Source organism: Canis lupus, chromosome 12 (assembly GCF_003254725.2).
Source record: "Canis lupus dingo isolate Sandy chromosome 12, ASM325472v2, whole genome shotgun sequence".
NCBI classification, from domain to species: domain Eukaryota; kingdom Metazoa; phylum Chordata; class Mammalia; order Carnivora; family Canidae; genus Canis; species Canis lupus.
In genome coordinates this window covers 12728461-12737776 of record NC_064254.1, presented here as the reverse complement: position 1 = coordinate 12737776, position 9316 = coordinate 12728461, and the positions used below count along the sequence as shown (strand labels likewise).

At 44.8% G+C, this 9316-nt stretch overlaps 1 protein-coding gene and 1 long non-coding RNA gene across 2 annotated transcripts in view; one reads left to right on the top strand and one right to left on the bottom strand.

Annotated features, from left to right (window-relative positions):
• Positions 1–1952, top strand: LOC118350398 (uncharacterized). Its single transcript, XR_007401474.1, has 2 exons — positions 1–57; positions 1721–1952. It is a non-coding gene; the product is annotated as an uncharacterized LOC118350398 (long non-coding RNA).
• Positions 1908–9316, bottom strand: part of CAPN11 (calpain 11) — a 34007-nt gene continuing 26598 nt past the window's right edge. Inside the window, exon 23 of the mRNA XM_049092590.1 lies at positions 1908–2872. The gene's annotated coding sequence lies outside the window, so the exon portion shown is untranslated. The remainder of the gene's footprint in view (positions 2873–9316) is intronic.

Sequence of the window (9316 nt, the reverse complement as noted above, 5' to 3'; positions counted from 1 at the left end):
GCCGCCGCCTGCAGGGCGCGCGAGCCTGGAGTCGGGGCCCCAGAAGGCGTGGCAGGGGTGAGGTCGGGTGGTTGGGGGGCGGGGGAGGGTGGAATGGGGGGCGGCTTCCGAGCGGGATGGCCCGGAAAAGCCCGAGGGCGGGGGACGGTGCTCGGGGACAGGGATGGGCGGAGGGTGACAAACGGTGGTGGGAGGCCGCCGGGGAGGGCGGGGGTCAGAGTCCAGGTGAGGCCGGGCTGGTGCGCCCCGAGGCCCGGCGGGGGTGGTGCTTCGGGCCGGCGGGGGCTCGGAGGCCTGGGCGGAGAACCGTGCAGGGGCGAGGCTCGGCCGTCCGCGGGCCGGTGCCGCCGGCAGGAGCGGGGCAAGCCGGATCTTTCTGGGGGGTGGGTTGATGGACCCACGTTTCTCACTAGGCGAAGGTGCTTCTGAAGACCCGGAGACCCAGGGGCTGCCGACTGCGGCAGGGCTGCGGGCTTGGGTTAAGCTTGGGCGAGGCAGGGCCGCCTGGCTGGCTCAGGGCTTGAGCATCCAACCGCCTTTGGCTCAGGGCGCGATCCCGGGCTCCTGGGATCAGACCCGCATCGGGGGTCTCTGCCTCCCTCTCTGGGTCTCTCATGAATAAATAAATAAAATCTTAAGGAAAAAAAAAAAGGCTTAGGCAGGGCAGGAGGAATGGGGAGAGAGGCGGAGGGGGGTCCCGGAGAGGGAAGGTCACCACGGGTAGGGATGAGCAGGAGGGCCAGTTGCTACCCACGCTGCCGTCCTGCCAGCCCATCTCCATCGCCGCCAGTTGACAGGCCTGGGGGAAGAATATGCACCAGGAAAACTCTGAGAGGCGTGAAAGCGCAGTGATAATCGGCCCCCGGAGGGACTGGGTAGATTTCTTAAGTTTCTTTCATAAATGAACACACACACACACACACACACACACACACACACGCCTTGAGAAGCAGGAAGTGGTTTATCCTGAGAAGTGGACTAACAGGTGAATGTTCGTTTTCTTCTGTGTGCGTTTCTCTATTTTCTGTGTCCTAATGAGAATACGTAATCCCGGAAGCCAGACAAAGGACTCCGTAAATGTTTTTTACACACAAGAGGAGTCTTCAGTATAGAGCCAGATGTCACCAGGAAGAATGAGGAACAAGATGGGTTTTGGGATGTGGCTCTGAGAGGGGTCAGGCGACCCGAGGAAAGCCGAGGAGTGAAGGAGGGGTGGAGTCCATGTGGCTGGCATTAAAAACCTAGTGGAAAGACAAATGACAAAGTGGAATATTGGCAGCCCCTATGGCAGGCAAAGGCAAATCTTCCTAAAATATAAAAAGCTCCTAGAATTTTATACGGAAAACCACAAAAGCCCAGTATAAAAATGGACTATGAATATAGAGAGCCGGCTCACAGAAAGTGAAATGACATGCAAGCAAATGAAGCAAGCATGGATATTTGCTCAGCTTCAACTGCAATAAGAGAAATGCAAATTACAAGCAAACTGAGAAGACATTTTTCTTCTATCAGATTAGAAATATATAAAAGTTTAACCACAGGCTGCGTTGATGAGGCTGTGGGGACGTATGTGCTCTCTTATATTGCTGGTGGCAGTGTAAATTTCCCCTATATGGAGGGGAGTTTAATGTATGAACTGAATTACTGATGTATATACTCTTTTTTTATTTTAAACATTTTCTTTCTTTTTTCTTAAGATTTATTTATTTATTTATCATAGAGAGAGAGAGAGAGAGGCAGAGACACAGGAGGAGGGAGAAGCAGGCTCCATGCCGAGAGCCTGACGCGGAACTTGATCCCAGGACTCCAGGATCGCCCACTGGGCCAAAGGCAGGCACCAAACCGCTGCGCCACCCAAGGATCCCCTCAGTGGAGAATCTACTTCTCCCTCTCCCTCTGTCCCTACCTCCAGCTTGTGCTGGGCAGGTATTTTGTAAAATGTCCAAAAATGGGATTTGTCTGATGTTTTTTTTTTCTCATAATTAGACTGGAAGTTTTGGGTTTTGAAAATGAAGCCACAGAGGTAAAATGCCATTTTCATCACATCACATCAAGGGTACATTCTATCAACATGATTTATTACCATTGATGTTGACCTTGATCAGCTGTGTGAAGTGGTGTTTGTCATGTTTCTCTACCATAGAGAGTCTTTTCTCCCACTTCTCATACTATCCTTTTTATTTTTATTTAAAAAAATTTTTTAAAGATTTTATTTATTTATTCATAGAGACACAGAGATAGAGAGGGGCAGAGGCACAGGCAGAGGGAGAAGCAGGGAGCCCGATGTGGGACTTGATCCAGGGTCCCCAGGATCAAACCCCGGGCTGCAGGAGGCACTAAACCGCTGCGCCACCGGGGCTGCCCTATTTTTATTTTAAAAATATTTTTTATTTTTATTTATTCATGAGAGACACAGAGAGGGAGAGAGAAAGAGAGAGGCAGAAACATAGGCAGAGAGAGAAGCAGGCTGCATGCAGGGAGCCCAATGTGGGACTCCATCCTGTGACTCCAGGATCAAGCCCTGGGCTGAAGGCAGGAACTCAACCGCTGAGCCACCCAGGCATCCCAAGATACAGATTTTTTTTTTTTTTAAGTTACAGATTTTTTAAGTGAAAAAAGAGTGTAGACTGATGAGTATAATATGCTACCTTTGTGCAAAGAGGATGGAGAAATAAGAATATATGTTTGTAATTGCACAGAGAAATTGTAAAAGGATGTATAAAAATTTACCGAGGGGCTCAGTCAGTTAAAGTATCTGACTCTTGGTCTTGGCTCAGATCATGATCTCAGGGTTGTGGGATTGAGCTCCACATCAGGCTCCACACTGGGCATGGAGCCTGCTTGGGACTCTCTCTCTCCTCTTCTGCTCTCCCTACAAATAATAAATAAATAAAATCTTTAAAAAATGGTCAAGATGGGAAATTTTATATTCTATTAAAATTATCATTTAAAATGTAGAAAAAAAAACTTGTGTTCATTTTGCTTTATTATATTCCCCCCAGCATGTTTTCAGGATCTTGTGGCTGTTGCTGTGTGGCAGTCCACTGCTTCCAAGTGCTGCATGATAGTCCATGTTTTTTCTAGCACACTTAATTTTATATATATTTTTTTTTTTAATTTTTTTTTTTTTTTTTTTTTTTATGATAGTCACACAGAGAGAGAGAGGCGCAGAGACACAGGCAGAGGGAGAAGCAGGCTCCATGCACCGGGAGCCCGACGTGGGATTCGATCCCGGGTCTACCAGGATCGCGCCCTGGGCCAAAGGCAGGCGCCAAACCTCTGCGCCACCCAGGGATCCCCTAATTTTATATTTTAAAAGATTTTACCTATTTATTTTGAAAGAGAGAGAGAGAGCACAAGCAGGGGGAGCTACAGAGGGAAAGGGAGAAGCAGGCTCCCCACTGAGCAGGGAGCCCAATGTGGGGCTCTATCCCAGTACCCTGGAATCATGACCTGAGCCAAAGGCAGATGCTTAACCAACTGAGCCACCCAGGCACCCCCATTTTTTTAACTGAGAAATCACTGACATATAACATTATATTAGTTTTAGGTGTACAACATAATGATTTCATGTTTGTAGATATTATGAAATGATCACCACAATAAATCTACTTAACATCCATCACCATACATAGTTACACGGTTTTTTTCTTGTGTTGAGAATTTCTAAAAACTGGTCTTGCAGGGTATCTGGCTGGCACAGTTGGTGGAGTGTGTGACTTTTGATCTTGGGGTTCTGAGTTTGAGCCCCATGTTGGGTGTAGAGATTATTCAAAAATAAAATCTTTGGGATGCCTGGGTGGCTCAGTGGTTAAGCATCTGCCTTTGGCCCAGGTTGTGATCCCGGGATCCTGGGATCGAGTCCAACATCAGGCTCCTTGCAGGGAGCCTGCTTCTCCCTCTGCCTATGTCCCTGCCTCTCTCTGTGTGTCTCTCATGAATAAATAAATAAAATCTTTAAAAATATTTTTTTAAAAATTAAATCTTTAAAAAAATATCTATTCTAGCAACTTTCAAACATACAATACAGTTTTATTAAGTATAGTTATGATGCTGTAAATTACATCCCTATATTTATTTTATAACTGAAAGTTTGTACCTTTTGACCCCCTTCATCCATTTTGCCCACCCTCACATCCCTGTGTCTGATAACCAGTAATCTGTTCTTTATATCTTTGACTTAGGTTTTTTTGCGGGTTTTTTTTTTTTTTTTTATTCTACGTATAATTGAGATCATATAGTATTTGTCTATCTTGGTCTGACTTATTTCACTTAGCACAATGCCCTCAAAGTCTATCCATGTTGTTGCACATGACAAGATTTCTGGCACACTTTTAGACCCCACTTTCTCGGAAACTAGGGTATAAAGCTATGAGGGACCAGAGAAGTCTGGCTGAGGGTGCTCCTCTGATGTGGCCTCATCTTTGCAGAAAAATCGGAGGCTCTAGGGAGGGGGTTCTGAAGGAAATGGGCCAGCAGCTGTGGAGAATGACAGTCATCAAGATGTGAAATCTAGATTGCCACAGAGCCTCAGTCAAAATCACCCGGCATGAGCTGCGCAGGTTGCAAGCAGCATGGGCTAGTGCCCCTCCCCAGCAAAGCCCTACAACCCTGTGCTGTGAAGAGAGGAAGCCACCCACACCGAAGACCAAAGACCGTAAGAGAAGGGCAGCAAGTGTGGTTACAGATCTTCGAAGGACAGCAAGGACAAAGTGGGAGTGGTGTTCCAGGACATCAGACTGGGGAAGGAGGCAGATGAAATTGAGTTGGAATGGAGCCCACAGGGGCTGGAGAAAAGGTGAGGGGTGATGCAGATTTTGCCAGCAAGAGGAAGGACCAGCCAGGCCTGGTTGGAGCTGGGGGGCACTTCTCTTTAGATTGTGGATGTGAAGGGATGTGACATATGCATGCTTGCATATGTGGTGGATACATATGTTCATTAGATATATTTATTAAATGTATGCTAATTCATCTCACTTCTCAAATACTGGGCTGTCGCCATGTGGTAACATGCTAGGGATGTCCTTCACGTCACAATCCAGGTGAATGACACTCCCTTTAGTTGTTTAGTGCACAAACTGCAGATGGGGCTCCTTGGAATCTAAGCGTGATGATGAGTTTACCAGCTGGGGAGTTCTGACTACGGTCCAGGCATAGAGCACACTTTCCTCTCTGTGGACACCCCCTGAGAGAGCCACTGTCACCTCGGTTAAAAAAGAAAACCACAGGTCCAAAATGGAGTCACTTATGTTAAGGCCCCATATCAGCAAAACCAGACTTAATACCTATCCTAGGGACACCTGGGTGGCTCAGTGGTTGAGCATCTGCCTTTGGCTCAAGGCATGATCCCCGGGGCCTGGGATAGAGTCCTGTGTCAGGCTCCCAGTGGGGAGCCTGCTTCTCCCAGATTTCTGCCTCTCTGTGTGTGTCTCAAATAAATAAATACATATCTTTAAAAAAACAAAACAAAAAACCGAACCTAACTGCAGTTGCAACCCCTCCCAGGAATGTGACCTTTAGTCAGTCAACCTAGGATTTCCTGGACAGCGCTAGGAAATTGAAAGATAGACCCATTCCGTTTCCCTTGCCTAAAACAATACACTCTGCTAATAATTTCCTTTTCCTGCTTCCTCTCTGCCTTGACAAACCTTTCCTTTTCCATAGCTGGACGGAGCTTTTTTTTCTGTTGGCCTGGTGGGATGCTGCCCAATGCATGAACTGTTCAATAAAGCCAATTTGATCTTTTAAACTGCTGGAGTTGAATTGCTGTTGTTTAACAGATTTGGTGGCAGTTGCAGACTGCAGAAGACTTCTGATAGGCCCGGTGCCCACGAACCCCTTTCTGAGTTCACTATCTTTCTCACCATTTCCCAGGGCTGTGGGTGAATCTCTTTTGGGAGCTAGGCTCTCTTTACCACAAGCTCCTGATCTAACTGGCTTTCCAATCCGGGGCTTAGCAGCTTAGCTGGAGTTGGCAGATGGTTCCATCTGAAACCCGAGGCCCTCGCCCTTGGTTCAGTCTGTAGGTCCCCAGTTGTTTGGACCTCCTTGCCCCAGGTCCAGGCTGAGGTCCCCATGTCCGCCTGTGAAGTCCACACTGGTAATTGCTGGTGGTGCTGGGGGCCTTGCTGTGGGCCAATGGGCTGTGACATCTGAACGCCAGCCCTCAGTTCTGTCCTCAGATTCTGTGCTGGGAGCTGCTGGTGACAGCTGGTCTCCATTTGCTGGGAATCAATCTACTTTCCCATTGTTTGGGTCTACTGGTTCCGCCCCTTCCCCAGTCCCTATTTCTTTGGGTATTGCTTCTGTTCATGTGCCCATGAGGTAAAGGCCAAATGCTGATGGGGATCTTGGAGGCCAAAAAGCCAGAAAAATTGATGGGCACAGGTCAGGTGCTTAAGAATTGTTAGAGCACGTGCCACCTGACCCAAAGATCCCTGTGTTAGGACAAATTGGTCACAGAACGGGTTAGGTTGACACTAAGTCACCTGCCAACCCCGAGAGAGTTTCTGTGCAATGGGGTGACACAGTGTGAAACCTCACACAACCCTCATGCCACGCACAGTGCCTCTTGCTTGGGTACAAATCTGGCTTTGAGAAACCCAAAGGCTTCACTAAAAAAAGAAACAATAAAAATAAGGAGATAAGTAATGAAGATGGGATCCTTTATTTCTAGAGAGTCAAGCGTACACCATCCAGCACACCTGCTTATTGTATGTCTAAGAACTGCAGTTCCGGAAGCTAATAACTATCTATGAAAATGGCAACATCTTAGGAAGCATGATTTGTGTCCTGAAGAACGTGGCTTTGTAACTGCCAGATTGGGGCCCCTGAAATAAGGCCAGATGGAAATGTGAGTTGTACCTCATTTACCATTTAGATCTTGCTGGACAGAAATGTGGGCTAAACTCCATTTGCGGCTAGGGCCTTACCGAACTACTCTCAGCCCTCAGGGGGAATCACAATCTAGAATTACAATGGCCATTATGAAGAATGTTCCAAACTGATAAGATCATATAAGAAGTGCATGTAAAAACAAAAGCTTCAAAACTGCAAAAATAGCTTTATGGAAAGTTTCATTGCAAAAGAGCTGATAAAAAATTTAAAAGACCCAGAAGTTTATTTATTTACTCATGTGAGACACACAGAGAGAGGCAGAGACACAAAGGGAGAAGCAGGCTGAGGGGAGCCAGATGTAGGACTGGATCCCAGGACCCCAGGATCATGATCTGAGCCAAAGACAGGTGATCAACCACTGAGCCATCCAGGTGGCCCAAGACTGTCATAATTCTTGTGGTCTCTCTCTTTTACTTGACCATTCATTCTAGTTATCCTCTGTCTGAACTGTCTCTACATGACTATAGACAAAAATCCACCAAGTTGATGACCTCATAGAGAGCCACATATCAACCTTCAAAGGAGGCCGCCCTTCCCCGTGAGCCCCTCCCAGAGCTGATGGGACTCTGAGGGATTTTCTGCTGAATTGCTACATTATTCTCTTAGCCAAGGAAAACTAAAGCAAAACCAAACCACACCTTGCCAAATTCTAGTAAATATCAGAGTTATACCCTTTGCTCAGACTGGGTGTTACATGCAATTTTTAAAAAAATATTTTATTTATTTATTCATATGAGAGAGAGAGAGGCAGAGACACAGGCAGAGGGAGAAGCAGGCTCCATTCATGCAGGGAGCCTGTCGTGGGACTTGATCCCGGGTCTCCAGGATCACGCCCTGGGCTGAAGGCAGCCCTAAACTGCTAAGCCACCGGGGCTGCCCTGTTACATGCAATTGATGAGTCATTTGAACTTTACTTCTGAAACTAATAATACGCTGTATGTTAATTAATTGAATTTATTTTATTGAATTTAAACACAATAAAAAAATTAAAAAACCCGCTCAGAAACTTCAGATGGGATCCTGGAAAAAAACTGATGGAAGCTGGCTAATGGCTGTTTCATCTCAGCTAAATGTGCCCAGAAACAAACAAAAACATTCCAACATAGGTGAGTGGCTATGTCAGTCCTTCAAATCCAAGCTACAACCTAGTTCTTTAAAAGAGGGAGTAAAGGCAACTGTCCTTAGACATGCAGGTTTTGAGGCAATTCAAAGTTCACCTATTTCTTTATTCATTTCCATACTTCCCTATTTATCTCAAGCGGCTCATAAATTATTGACATTGAAAAACCAAAGTCCTCGTTGGAGGGATGTGCATTCTCTCCCTGGGACTTTGAGATAAAAATAATAAAAGTCCGCACCTCAGGGAGGTAATTCTTTTTATTTTCCTCCCTCTTTTTAAAATTTAATAACTGGAAGTATGTAGTCTTAATTCCCTTCACCTATTTCCCCCAAGGTAATTCTTTTTTTTTAATTTTAAAATTTTTAAATTAAAAAAATTTCCCCCCAAGGTAATTCTTACCAGAAGTAGAACAAAAGGGATAAAAGGCCATTTGAAATTTAGACAAATGAAAAGTCATGTGTTTTCTCTACAAATATTGGTAAAAGAATCTTTAGCCGTCTGAGCAGGTGACCTTGACTTATTCTATCTGCCAGAAAAACAGTTTGAAAAAAAAAACAGTTTGGATCCAACTGTTCTTTTAAAAACTAGTGGGTAAAAAAAAAAACAAAAAACAAAAAACTAGTGGGTTTTGCATTTTCATATCCATAGCATGGCTAAAAAATTTAAAACAATAAATATAAGGTCTCTATTTATTTTTTTTATTTATTTATTTATTTATTTATTTATTTATTTATTTATTTATTTTTTAAGGTCTCTGTTTATATGTTTATTGTAGATGAGTGACATTTTCTACCTCTGGACGGTATTGCTAGAATTAATTTGTAAAAGACTTCTTTTTTTTTAAAAGATTTTATTTATTTATTCATGAGAGACAGAGAGAGAGGGGCAGAGACACAGGCAGAGGGAGAAGCAGGCTCCATGCAGGGACCCCGATGTGGAACTCGATCCCAGGTCCCCAGGATCACGCCCTGGGCTGAAGGCAGCGCTAAACCGCTGAGCCACCCGGGCTGCCCTGTAAAAGACTTCTATTTAAAAATAAAAAGACTTCTATTTAAGTGGTTTACAAATAAGCACTTAGTAATTAAAAATTACTAAATCTCAGAAATATAATAGAAACTAACCCAAATGCTTTTCAGGTTCACACAATCTGGGAAGATATTTGGTATTATAAGTTAAGGTTGTTGGTTTAATTAAAATAGACGTATCTTTAAAGCTATTAGCATTAAATATAATACTTTTCTCTCACCCGGGCTAACTCATCAAGTAAGGTCATGTTATCACTGTTAGAAAATTTGTCAT